The sequence below is a fragment of the Neolamprologus multifasciatus genome, chromosome 10, assembly GCF_963576455.1.
Source record: "Neolamprologus multifasciatus chromosome 10, fNeoMul1.2, whole genome shotgun sequence".
NCBI lineage: Eukaryota > Metazoa > Chordata > Actinopteri > Cichliformes > Cichlidae > Neolamprologus > Neolamprologus multifasciatus.
The window spans coordinates 4,924,209-4,936,950 of record NC_140448.1 but is presented as its reverse complement, the minus strand read 5'-3'; the positions used below and the strand labels follow the sequence as shown (position 1 = coordinate 4,936,950).

Genomic DNA, 12,742 nt, shown 5'->3' with positions numbered 1-12,742 from the left:
TTTTAACAGAAATATCTAATCAACCAGTCTCATTGCAGTGCTTTTGGGCATGTTGGTGTGGTCAAGACGAGCTGTCTAAGTTCAAATCAGGCTTTAGAATGGGCAAGAAAGGTGATTCATGAGACTTTGAATGTGCATTTATGTGTTAGACTGGTGGGTGTGAGTATTTAAGGAACTACTGCTGGGATTTTCTCGCGCAGCAATCTCGTGGCTCACCAGGAATGGTCTGAAAAAGAAAAAATAACCAGTAAGCAGCAGTTCTCTGAGCAGAAACACCTTGTCAGTAAAGTACAGTAACTAAAGAAACCACCCGTTTCAACTAAAGTGTGCAGAAGAGCATCTCTGAATGCACAACATATCAAATCTTGAAAGGTCACACCGTGTGCCACTCCTGGCAGCTAAGCATGGGAAATTGAGGCTATGTACTGCACCAAAATTGGACAATAGAAGAAAAGAAAAACATCGTCTGGTCTGATTAATCCTAATTTTATATGTGACATTTAGAGGGTAGGGTTAGAATTTGGTGTAAACAACATGAAAGGATGCGTCCAGCCCTCTATCAACAGTTCAGGCTGCTGGCGGTGGATTTATGTTTGGGACTTTTCTCAACCATGGTGCCACAAGCCAGTGTGCTCCTAGTGTCAGCACCAAGCCTGGATAAATTTGGAGGGTTGTATCAGGAAGGTCAACTAATGGAAAACCTTTACCATAAAAAAAAACAACAACCATGCAGATCATTAATTTAAAAAATCTGTTTACGTTGAACTCGTTCTTTAGTGTAATTTTCTATTTTGTTATGTGATGTATTTATTTTCCTGACTTAACTTGTTTTTCCTCTTTGGCTGCTATACACAGTAAAGTGCTTCTCCTCCATTGCCAGTCAGGATAGTTTTGTGTGGTTGGTTAGTACTGGATGCTTCCTTTACGTGTTCACAACTCTATCAGTTTTGAAGAGACCCCCATCACCACTGGCTGAAATGCAGCCCCAGACTATCACAGAGCCTCCACCATGTTTTACAAATTGTTGTAGACACTCACTGTTGTCAACAACTATCATAAACCTCGTATTTTATTTGGTATTATACATTCTGTTCTTAATCCTCCCACTAGTGATTTTCATATAGCAGCGAACATAACATCTGAGAATCTAATGAGATTCTTCATTAATAAAATTGTAGACATTAGGTCTCACATCATCCCCCCCATTTTGGACCTAGAGCTGGGCGATAGAACGATAACGATATGTATTGCGAAATAACTTTTTCTCGATAGAAAAATTAAACTATTGCGATAGACCTCACCGCTCTTGTCCTCTTAAAAAAAAAAAGAAGAACAGCCAATCCAAATTAAGTAGCGCAGAGCCGAACCAATCACAGTCGCAGCGTCACGTCACGTGACTTGTTACGTGCAGCACAAATGCCAAGCCGCACATGTGTATTTGTTTGGGAAGCAGCCAGCCGCCGTGCCGCCCAGTAATGGAGGAAATGAGTTCGCCGACTAGAGAAAAACCAACCGAGCGTGACCGAAGGTTAGCGAAGAGAAATATATATCTTGCTGATCTCCTAATCTGGTATTCTCCCCCAAGATCCTTGAGGTCTGCGGACCAAATGCTTTTGGTTGTCCCAAGGTCGAGGTTAAAACAGACACCGGGCATTTGCTGTAACCGCTCCTAAATTATGGAACTCATTGCCCCTGCATATCAGGACCTCTCCAACTCTGGAGACTTTCAAAACCTGTCTAAAGACCCACTTCTACTCTCTGGCTTTTAAATCAAGATGAGTCTGTTTCTATTGGACTTTCCATGATTCTATTCTCTCTTAATCTATATTCTATTTTATTTGGCATTTCTTCTGCTTTGACTGTGTTATTGTACAGTACTTTGGTCAATAACTGTTGTTTTTAAAAGTGCTGTATAAATGAATAAACTTGAAACTCTCTCCTGACTTCCTACGGACATACTGACCAAAATTTCCACAACAGACCTGTTGCCACTGATTTTCAGTTCAGCTCTGTAATCTTGCATAACTCAGCTTTTTCTCGCTGTTTGATTCTTTAAGACTGAAACTTGCATTTCTGATGAAGTGTCAGCAAACAGTAGATGGTGCAATCAGGTGCATCTTTTTGCTAGAATGATTCACAGGTCTGTGTTAACTTGCTTAAGTTAACATAAAGTATACGTTATTATTATTATTATTATTATTATTATTATTATTATTATTATTATTATTATTAATATTAATAATAATAATAATAATAATAATAATAATAATAAAAAAACAGCCAACTTCCAAAGAAAGATGTTAGAACACCTGGAGAAAAACAAAGTCTGTCTCACTCCAAGCAAAACATGAAGAAATAAGAGTTGGCTGAAGACTTTTACACAATACTGCTATAAAACAAACAAAAAGAAAACAGTTGACTGCAGTTTGACAGATAGTGCTGGAGACTGCTGGTTGTTGTAATAATCCTGCAACAGTCACCTCTGACAAAGAGTTTGCACCACCTCCTGGCCAAAGATTAGTATTACAACCGTCTCAAAACTTTGCTCTTTCTTGTGTTTTGCATTAATGCCAGTAAAGCAGGTATAAAATGAAATAACTCTGCCTGTCTAACATAATATAATAACAAGGAAGTTAAAGGACAGAATAAGGACAGTAGCACATATACTATATTATGTTGCACACCAAATGTGGCTCCTACGTGTTCCTCAGACTGCGCAGACATATACAGCCACCAAGCACGCTCTGTCTTCACGCTGTATACATTCAGTCCAGCTGAAGTTTGAGTGCGCCTGGTACCCCTCTTTACTGTCTAGTTAAGTCACTCACAGCTTTTATATGCAATTGTGTGTGAGGGAGCATGTGAATGCTGCCCTACAGCATGGCGCTGCACTCCAGCACCTTGCTGTAGGGCAGCATTCACATGCTCTGTCAGGAGTCACGAGTCACACCAGACCTCACATCATCAGAGGTGCTTCTGCAGTTCAGACTCCATTTGTAATGAAACACGTCAGTTCGTTGCAAAGGCAGAGTCAAGTAAGGCTGATGTCATCACGGAGCAAATCCTGACATGTCCCCAAGCTGCTGCATTAGCAAACAGGAGGGAGATGTGTTGACACAGTGGCAGTACGTGGGGGACTCTGTGGCGACATGGGCATGTTTTCTGTTTCACATATGCCCACCCCCCCCCCCCCCCCCCCCCCAGTGTGGACTTTAACCTTGCTGCATTCAGCGCCCTCAGTCTCATGTTTTCCAGGAAACTGCTTTTCCCTGACAGTTTGCTTTTATCAGACAGACAATTTCACTACAGCTCAGCTAAGTACTATAATAAACATAAAAATGGTCTCCTCTGCATCTTTGAGTGGTTTCGTGACATTTCAGTGGTACATTCATCGCCTGGTTAACCATAAATCTTATTCATCAGTGCTGAGCGAGCCCACATTTACCAGAGGCTACATCCACATGTTGCAGCTTGCCTCGCTTCTCGAGAGACGTGATGGCTGAGCTTGTTCGGCGAGTTCTGTGAGGTTAGAATAAGGCGACGGACGGAAGAAAAAAAGTAGTGCGGGGGAAAAAACAGTCTTTAGCACACAGTGTGAGCGTCATGCTCTCAGCAGCCAGTCGTGCAGCAAATAACAGATGTTTGCCTGCTAACAGCTAACAGTTTAATAGACCCAGCAGAATAATTCTGCTTAAAAAATATGCTGTTCCCTTTGCAGAGATCACAGTCTTTGTCCACTTTTTATTTGCCAGTGTGTGGATAAAGGGCTTGCATCACTTGCATCACAGTAAATGTTCTGTGCTTTGTGAGAGCTTTGTTGCTGATCTGTTGATCAGACAGTGCAATGAGCTGTGACTCAGCCGATCCAAAAAGTCCCTGTCATCGTCAAACAAAGGAGCAGCCACACACCTCATCTGACAAGAAGGAAGTCTTGCAGTCTTTCAGGCACTCGCTGATCAAACGTACTAGTCTGTGCGGGCAGCTGTGATTCTACCAGTGGCATCTGGTATGTTTATGGAAATCTGTCAAAGTCATTTACTGTCATTTAATGTTTCTAATCTTAATACATTTATAATAAAAGCCTAACACATAACCCTGTCACCCATGATGGCATCATTTTACAACCCCAGTTCCAAGAAGGACGCTGAGTAAAACCCAAACAAAAACAGAACGATTGACAATTTGCAGGTTTATCAATTTTGAATTATCAAAAAAAAAAAAAAAAGGTGGCTGTAAAGGTAAGTGGTCCTAAAAAGCCACAGCAGGAGGATCATTTTGCAACTAATTAAGTGAACTGGCAGCAGGTCAGGAGGATGACTGAATCTCTCAGATGTTTGCTCAAAAGTCAAGATGTGCAGAAGCCTGAAAAAACAGCACTTCATTTACAAACTGTGGAACCGTTTCAGAAAAATGTATCTTAGAGCAAAATTGTAAAGATTATGTATATCTGATCATCTGCAGTACATAACATGATCAAAATGTCCTGGGAGTCTGGAGAAATGTCTGTGTGCAAGGGAAAGGCCAACAATCAATACTGGATGCCCGTGATGGCCCTCAGGTAGCACTGCTGTGGGAATCTCTGCACGGGCTCAGGAACATTTCAACAAAGCAGCGCCGTTCACAAATGCAGGTTACAGTCAGCCTGCAAGGACATGTGAGGAAGAAGCCATATATGAACACGATGCAGAAATGCCACTCTGACTCAAAGCTCATTCAAATAAAAGCCTTGTTCAAATGCCTGCATCTCTGACTGCATGGTGGTGTGTTTGTGCTTATTGAATCAACGGTTTTCACATCTGGAAAGCTGCCATCAGCACTTTAAGGTATATACAGGTGTAACATTTACTCCCATCCAGGTGATGTTTTTTTATTTTTAATTTTTTGTACATATTTTAGGAAGACAGTGCTAAAAAGCTCGCTGCATCTATTACAGCAGACTGTGTGCTGAGCTTTGTTTCATTTCATTTATTTATTTATTTCACACTTGGTACAACAATTCAAACAAACCAACCACACTTTCTATCAAAAAGCACAACAACCATGTGTGAAAAGGAGCAGGAAGAAAAAAATATTCTTATTAAACCCCGCCCCCTCTACAATCCAATTTATATTACAAGTGGGCACCAAAAATCAGGGAACAAACTAACATTAACATTTATCTGCGGTCCTAACCCAAACCAAACAACACATTTACAATCAGAATATACCACTCCACATAGTAACAAGGAGAAAAATCCAATTAAAATAAATAAAACAAAACATTTATAATGGATCCTTTTTCAATGAACTCCAATTTCATTCACATTCATATTGAGTTATCATTTTAAGCATGTAACACTTTTTAAAACAATGTAAATTTATACAACTCTTTAAATTATAATGAAGTGAGTTCCACAGTCACACCCCTAACCGTTGGACTCATTAATCTTTGTGTAGTCCTAGCTAACTGATGCTTAAAATAAAATTTCCTTCTGCTGTCTTCTCCCCCTGAGCACAATAAAAATACTCTTTGTAACTTAAAGGGCAAAATATTATTTTTAGCCTTAAACATTGTTGTTTGGGATGCTCCACACTGTTTAACACAAACCTGTCCCAACGTTTTTGAGACACTTTGCTTCTATTAAATTCAAAATAAAATCAGACATTTTCCCACTTTAAACTTTTGACATGTCTTCTACAGAGATGGGCAGTAACGTGTTACTTGTAACGCGTTACTGTAATCCGATTACTTTTTTCAAGTAACGAGTAAAGTAAGGGATTACTATTGCAAAAACGGTAATTAGATTACCGTTACTTTCCCGTAGGAACGCTGCGTTACTGCGTTACTAAAACCGTGATTTTTTTGCGAGAATGTCTCATGACAGTGACGTAAGCGAGTGCGACGTTCGTGACAACAGCTGTGTGCAGATCAACAATGGATCACATATTGTGTAAACACAAAAAATATATGTGCTGGAATGTGCAGAAAATAGGTTTAAATATTAAACTAATTTCTTCCAGTCAGAGAATGTTGCAGATAATTAAATTTTTGCTTGATGCATAAAGTTAAAAGATTAAAACTAATAAAACAAGTTTTAAAAAGAGACTTTTCCATTTGATTACATTTTGTACGATGATTATGCAGAAAAAGTAGAATTGGGCTGAAAGATCTATCACTTTATCACCTATTCAGGTTGTAAATCGTGTTTTTAAAAAGTAACTAAGTAACTAAGTAATTAGAAAATAAGTAATCAGTAAAGTAACTGGATTACTTTTTGGGGGGCAGTAATCGGTAATTAGTTACTGATTACTTTTTTCAAGTAACTTGACCAACACTGGTCTTCTGTATTCTGTTGTAAATAAAATAAAGTTTTATGGGATTTGCACTTCATTGCATTCTGGTTTTATTTACATGTTACACCTGCATCTCGATATTACGGGGCTGTAACTCCATGTCACAGAGAAACTAGCGAGCTTTTCCCTCTTTGCTGAGTAAACTTGAATCCCTGACTTTTGAGTTTTGCCTGTGGAAGTGGCTAAAGTGTGCTTTCTGCAGCTGTGGCTGAACTTTGGCTAGCAGGCTGTATACAGGCCTAGCAGACATTATGGACAATAGGTTGTGCAACATCCTGTCACTAAAAAGGACGACTAATGCCTTCATTTTATTGTAACCGTTTGGCTGTACCTTAGCATAATGGAGCGTGAGCCCTAGGGAGGTTTCCTTTGCCCCAGGCTACATGACTAATGTGATGGCAGAGAATGACTTAATCCTTTATCCATCAGGGCGTGAGGTACCAGAACAGACTCAAGGCTTAACAGAAGACATGACAAACCAACAGGAAGAAAAAGAAATAACTTTTGTGAATCAGGAACAGTCCTGAAAGCTTTTGGAGAATTCCACAACGCCAAAGATGGTGGTAGATTTATCATTTCCAAGGGAAGCAAAAGGAGAAAGAAAGCAAATGTTTTCATAGTTAAAAATAAATCTGATTGAACTGGTGATTATATGCATGCAGTGTTTTATGTTCCAGTCGCCACTGAAGCGAACATTTGTTTTGATCATGATTCAAAACTGCTGCAGAAGAACTTTTGTTAAAAAAAGGAAACAAATCAGAGCAGGTACAAATCAGCTCCCGCAATCCTAGAATGAGTTAACATCACCAGTATATGACACGTTTAATAAATACTAGCGTGTGGCGTGCCTGTTTAAAGGAGTCACACGAGACTTTTTACACATGCTCTGTGCAAAGACAGTAAAGTTAACTAATTTAGGTCCAACTTAAACCATGACTAACAATACAAATCAAAGTTCTGGGGATTAGCACTGGTTGGTCAGCTTTAGCTTTACCGGCATGATGACTTCCTTCAAACTGCGGGCAAGAGCAGGCAAACTCCTTTAAGAGATCCTTTAGTTTTCAGTAGTGCACAGGCTCTCTTACAGACGACCCAGCAAAGGTCAGAGATATATGCAAACAGCCTTGACCTTGCTGGGGTCTTGTACATGTCAGCATGCCAGAAAGATCCCTATCTCCAATATTTTGACTATAAGCATGAATGAGTGATGGGCACAGACTACATCTATCTCTTTGCTTCACCTTTTGACAGTTCAAAGAGGCATGCTCCCACAAACATCACGATGCACGGCCTTGCCCCGTACAAAGTTCATCTATTAAATATAAAATATCAAACTATCCCTGTTACAGTGTAACATGTCAGAATATGCCTGTTAGTAGAATTACCCTTAGTGTCTTTTACAAAGATCTCACATTGTTTGCTAAAGTATGTGATGACATAAAATGTGATGTTAACAACAGCTGCCTAGAAACTACGCGTCTCTGTTGTGGTTTGTGTCGTGTGTTGTTCTGCCGGGGTTGATGGGAGACTTGGCTGCATGTGCTACACCTGGGGCCAGTGAACAGTGAACTCAGCTAAGTTTGTGTTGCAGCAGCTCGTGCCTGCTGTATGCTACTGACGGGCTGACAAACACATTTTTCTCCACATCATCTTCTACATCATCCTGTCTGCCTCTGTTTTTGCCGTACTGTGACACAATTAGCTTTGTGGAACAACTGGCTTCACATCTACTTTGCTCAACAGGCAAAATCTGACTTTTGTTTTGAAATGGTTAATAGTGATGGTGATAGTGTCACTGTGGTCTGGCATTCTGCTGTTGACCAGCTTGGACTTACGAGGGTATAATCTGGTTCTCCCGGAGACCCTGACAGGTGGTAAGCAGAGAGTTATGAGTTTATTGCTGTAGTGACTCATAAAACACCGTTTTGTAAGAAGTTATGGTCAGCGAGCTGTCTTTGCCTTGTGATTTGTGTGTTTGGAGCTTGGTTGTGCCTACACCTGTTTGTATAAGGTTGCTACTGTTCTGTCCCTGTTAGGCCTACGAGCCGTTTAACCTCTTTTAGGCAGTTAAAATGTCAGTGCTGCTGTTTGGTTGTGTGAGGTTCCAGCTGTTTTCCATCCATTGTTCGGTCTTAATGCTCAATATTCCAGGTAAGCTAATCCCCAAAGGTTGATTCTGTTCATCTGGATGTTTTCAGTGGGAAAAACGTTTCGTCATCATCCAGGTGACGTCTTCAGTCTCAGCTGACTGCAGGTTTCAATCTTATAAACAGGACATTTGCATAATGACTGAAACCAGCCCACTGAAGGAACAATGGGCTGGGAGGTCAGTCGGTCATGAGAATTTGCATATTCATGATCAAAAAACGGATCCAAAAAAGTTGCATCCTGCAGGCTCATTGGGCTGAATCATCTGACCCTGAGGCTGGGTTAGCTTCCGAGCAGCAATGAGAAGTTAAACTGAAAAACAGATCAATGAATAAAATTAACTGGAAAGGTTTACTAAGTATGAGTAACATAGATGCTGACGGTCTGGCCTGTGTTTCTCCTGGGCCTTGGCTTTCTCCTCATTGCATGAGTAATCTAATTTAGTGCCCCAGGGCAGCATTTGCCCTGTAAGCATAAAGCAAAAAGTCTGATGCTCATTTAGCTGATAGCTTGGAAGACCAACTCAGACTGTGACATTTAGCACAGATGCAGATGATGTCCCTGAAGTTCTAGAAGTGATGTGTGACATGGGGTATTGCGGTATTTGGATTTCCATAAGACTTACAACTAAGACGGGTGTGGCACCTGACCGACCCCAGGCACTACCCATTTCCAGAGTTTGGAGAGAAATGCACTTCTGCCATATCAGTCTGGGTAAATTCTTTTACACCAGGGTTTCACAGGTCTTTGAAACACGGGAAATGGTGCAACTGCATGTTTCAGCTGTGCTGATGGGAGAAACTGCAGAGCCTTCCTCATCTGCTGGTCTGGTTGTGTATAAGTTTCCACCTGTCGGCATCCTGCGGGACTCTGCTACTGAACAAAATCCATTTTTGCCAACCAGGAAGAGGTTTGTGCTTCTTCTGGGCTCCATGGGTCACTGCAGTTATAGATTTTGTGAGAATGTTTCATCTGTGTTTGCTCTGAGTTCACTTTTAAAGGCTAAGACGAAGCATGTGTGGTATTCTGTGTCAGCAAACTAACTTTAAAAGTGCTTCTCCAGGCACTGGAGTTGCTGAGTCACAGAGTGGGACATGCTGGCTGGGTTGTTGTTGCTGTAAATTTGGTGAGTATGATAAAATTGTAACGAGTAAATATTTTGAATTTACTAGTATAAATAAGGGGGGACAAGGTTAAGGTTGTGTGATTCAGGTGCTGTCCAGGTTCCCGATTTGAATTCCGCCTCAGACACTTTGTTCCTACAAGTTGTCATGCAACCCGTAAGGACAAAGTGTCTGTTTTGGTTTTTGTGTTGCGGGTTGTGCTGTGCTCTGTTTTACAGGAGCTGATTAAAGGAGCTATTGGCTGCATGACCTACACCTGGGCCTGTGAGCTGGGTTATCAAAGCTTCCTCCTGTCTGCTAAAACCTGTTCTCTTTTCCTCACTGCCCTGATTTATATACCAGATTCCTGAATTAGCGCTTAGCTACAGCATGCATAAGAAAAAGGAGACATTTTTAAGGCTCCGCCATACACCCGTGCATGCTTTACACTACTGACAAACAAGTTCTGTTTGTTCTATGCGGTAGTATTAGTTCCCACCTTGTCCAGCCACTCTGCTTTGTTGGGAAAAGAAATACATTACATTCATAACTCAGCATTCCTTTGTGGTTGTTAACTTCCTGTTAGGAGGTTAACCGAACGGGCCTACCTTTTAAATACATCCAGTGGATTTTAAAAAATAGATCAAACCCAAGTGGCAGAGATGGCTCTGATTTGTGTTTCAGTGTTTCAGAATAATACAGCAACGCAAAATAGTGTGTGGTCAGTAGAGGTGGGAATCACCATACATCCCACGATACGATATTATTGCAATTTTTAAAAATATTTTGCAATATTCAGATTCTGTACATAAAGGTAAACTTTATCAATATTCATTTTCTCTAATATCAAAGTCTCACACTCAGTCTTTCTCTCATTTCAGTTTTATTGTTGACAAACTGAACGGTTTGTATTACAGTCTAGTCCAACTTAACTGAATCAACCATCTGGTACAATTATAGCTATTCTGAACTATGCAGTTTATGAAAACTATGCAGCCCCTTCAGCAACTGAAGAATCTGAAAGTAAATTAAAACAAAATATAATTTTACATTAAATAAAAAAGTTTTAAACTTAATTAAAATAAAACATGTCTTAAATTAAAATAAGTAAACTGTCATGTTTATTGCTGCCAAAAACAAGTTAAACACATTTGGACAGTGAAGGAATGTCAGGATTCTTGCTCAGAAAAAGGATCAACATGCTCTGAAGTCAGAGCACAAAAACCTTTTTGTAACAAAATATCGATTTCTGCTGTCCCTGTATCGATACATTATTAGCAAACAAAATATCACCATGCTACACAGTATCCATTTTTTCCCCCACCCCTAGTGGTCAGTGGGGTTGTATTACATTTACTAAGAAATGTTTTAAGTGACAGCAAAGTTTATGTGAAGTTTAAAGGAACTAATGGATATAGTCGCACAAACTGTGTGAAACAAAAAATAATTTGACAGGAAGAATCATTAAATCCAAGTAAAACTACAATTATGCGATTCTCTAATTGTAACACACAAGTTCAGATACATATAGACAGTGTTGGTCAAGTTACTTGAAAAAAGTAATCAGTAACTAATTACCGATTACTTCCCCAAAAAAGTAATCCCGTTACTTTACTGATTACTTATTTTCAAAAGTAATTAATTACTTAGTTACTTAGTTACTTTTTAAAAACACGATTTACAACCTGAATAGGTGATAAAGTGATAGATCTTTCAGCCCAATTCTACTTTTTCTGCATAATCATCATACAAAATGTAATCAAATGGAAAAGTCTCTTTTTAAAACTTGTTTTATTAGTTTTAATCTTTTAATTTTATGCATCAAGCAAAAATTTTATTATATGCAACATTCTCTGTCTGGAAGAAATTTGTTTAATATTTAAAATTATTTTCTGCACATTCCAGCACATAAAATAATTTTTTTTTTGTGCTACACTCACTCTTTCAAATAGATGCAAGTAAAACACAGCAGAAAATAAACAAAGTCAAAGACTAGCGGTCCTGTTGCTCTATTTTCACCTGTAAAGCAGGAGTGGGGTAGGCGGAGGGTTACCCTGGTGCAGGTGTGCAGCGGTCAGTGGAAGGATACGGCAGCTTCTCTGTGAGTTTCCCATTACGTCGTAGCTACTCGGTGCTTGTTTGGAAGTTTAGGGTTTTTTTCGCTGTAAAAAGAAGTTTTCTTCCCACGCACAACGGACACTAATGTTTTTGTCACTTTTTATGGAATCAAACTCAAAGTAAGGTCAGTACTTCCACGCTTTAAACGCTGCACGCTCATACTCTCTCTGCACTCGATATATGATCCATTGTTGATCTGCACACAGCTGTTGTCACGAACGTCGCACTCGCTTACGTCACTGTCATGAGACATTCTCGCAAAAAATCACGGTTTTAGTAACGCAGTAACGCAGCGTTCCTACGGGAAAGTAACGGTAATCTAATTACCGTTTTTGCAATAGTAATCCCTTACTTTACTCGTTACATGAAAAAAGTAATCAGATTACAGTAACGCGTTACAAGTAACGTGTTACTGCCCATCTCTGCAGTTGTCCTCTGGATGACGAGGACAGTGGCATAAAATAAGCTTGAAGTTTCATAAAACATCCATAAAGTTCCAAAAGGCATTTTAATATCATGTTATTGACTAAAGCAAAACACATTCTGGAGCACAAATCACTCACGTTTTCTGTTTACCAGTTTGACTGCTTGAATTATTGTGTATTTTTATCTATTTCCTCATAATTTTCTAAATTCTTTTAAAGCAGATGCTTACGGAAGAGGATTAGGGACACTGGGAAAAAAAAGAATTCTGACTCTAATCTCAGAATTCTGAGAAATCCGCTGTCCCTCCAATCCCGATCCCAGTCCTCTTGCAAAGCAATCAGCATTTGTCAGACGCATCAGTCATCGGCGGTACTCAGACAGGATCCTGGACAACTACACGGGGGCACGTCTGGGGTGGCTAAGAGACCAATTGAAGGATGCCATGTTTACTGAATATGTGCCTAATTTTGTCAGGACATAGCTGGGTCCATTGCTTCTGCGTGCTCTATTTTCACCAGCAAAGGCCTGGCTCTTTCTCCTGGCACCTTCTCAGGTGATCTCCATGCCGTGGCTTCTTCTCAAATCAAAGTCTGGCCTTCCGCAAAACAGCTGAC

The 12,742-nt window shown here is 39.9% G+C and overlaps 1 long non-coding RNA gene across 1 annotated transcript in view; it reads left to right on the top strand.

The window, feature by feature from the left end:
* Positions 1-8,803, top strand: part of LOC146509425 (uncharacterized) — a 94,034-nt gene extending 85,231 nt beyond the window's left edge. Inside the window, exon 2 of the long non-coding RNA XR_014876375.1 lies at positions 8,559-8,803. This is a non-coding gene — a long non-coding RNA (uncharacterized LOC146509425). The remainder of the gene's footprint in view (positions 1-8,558) is intronic.
* The last annotated feature ends 3,939 nt before the right edge of the window (positions 8,804-12,742 follow it).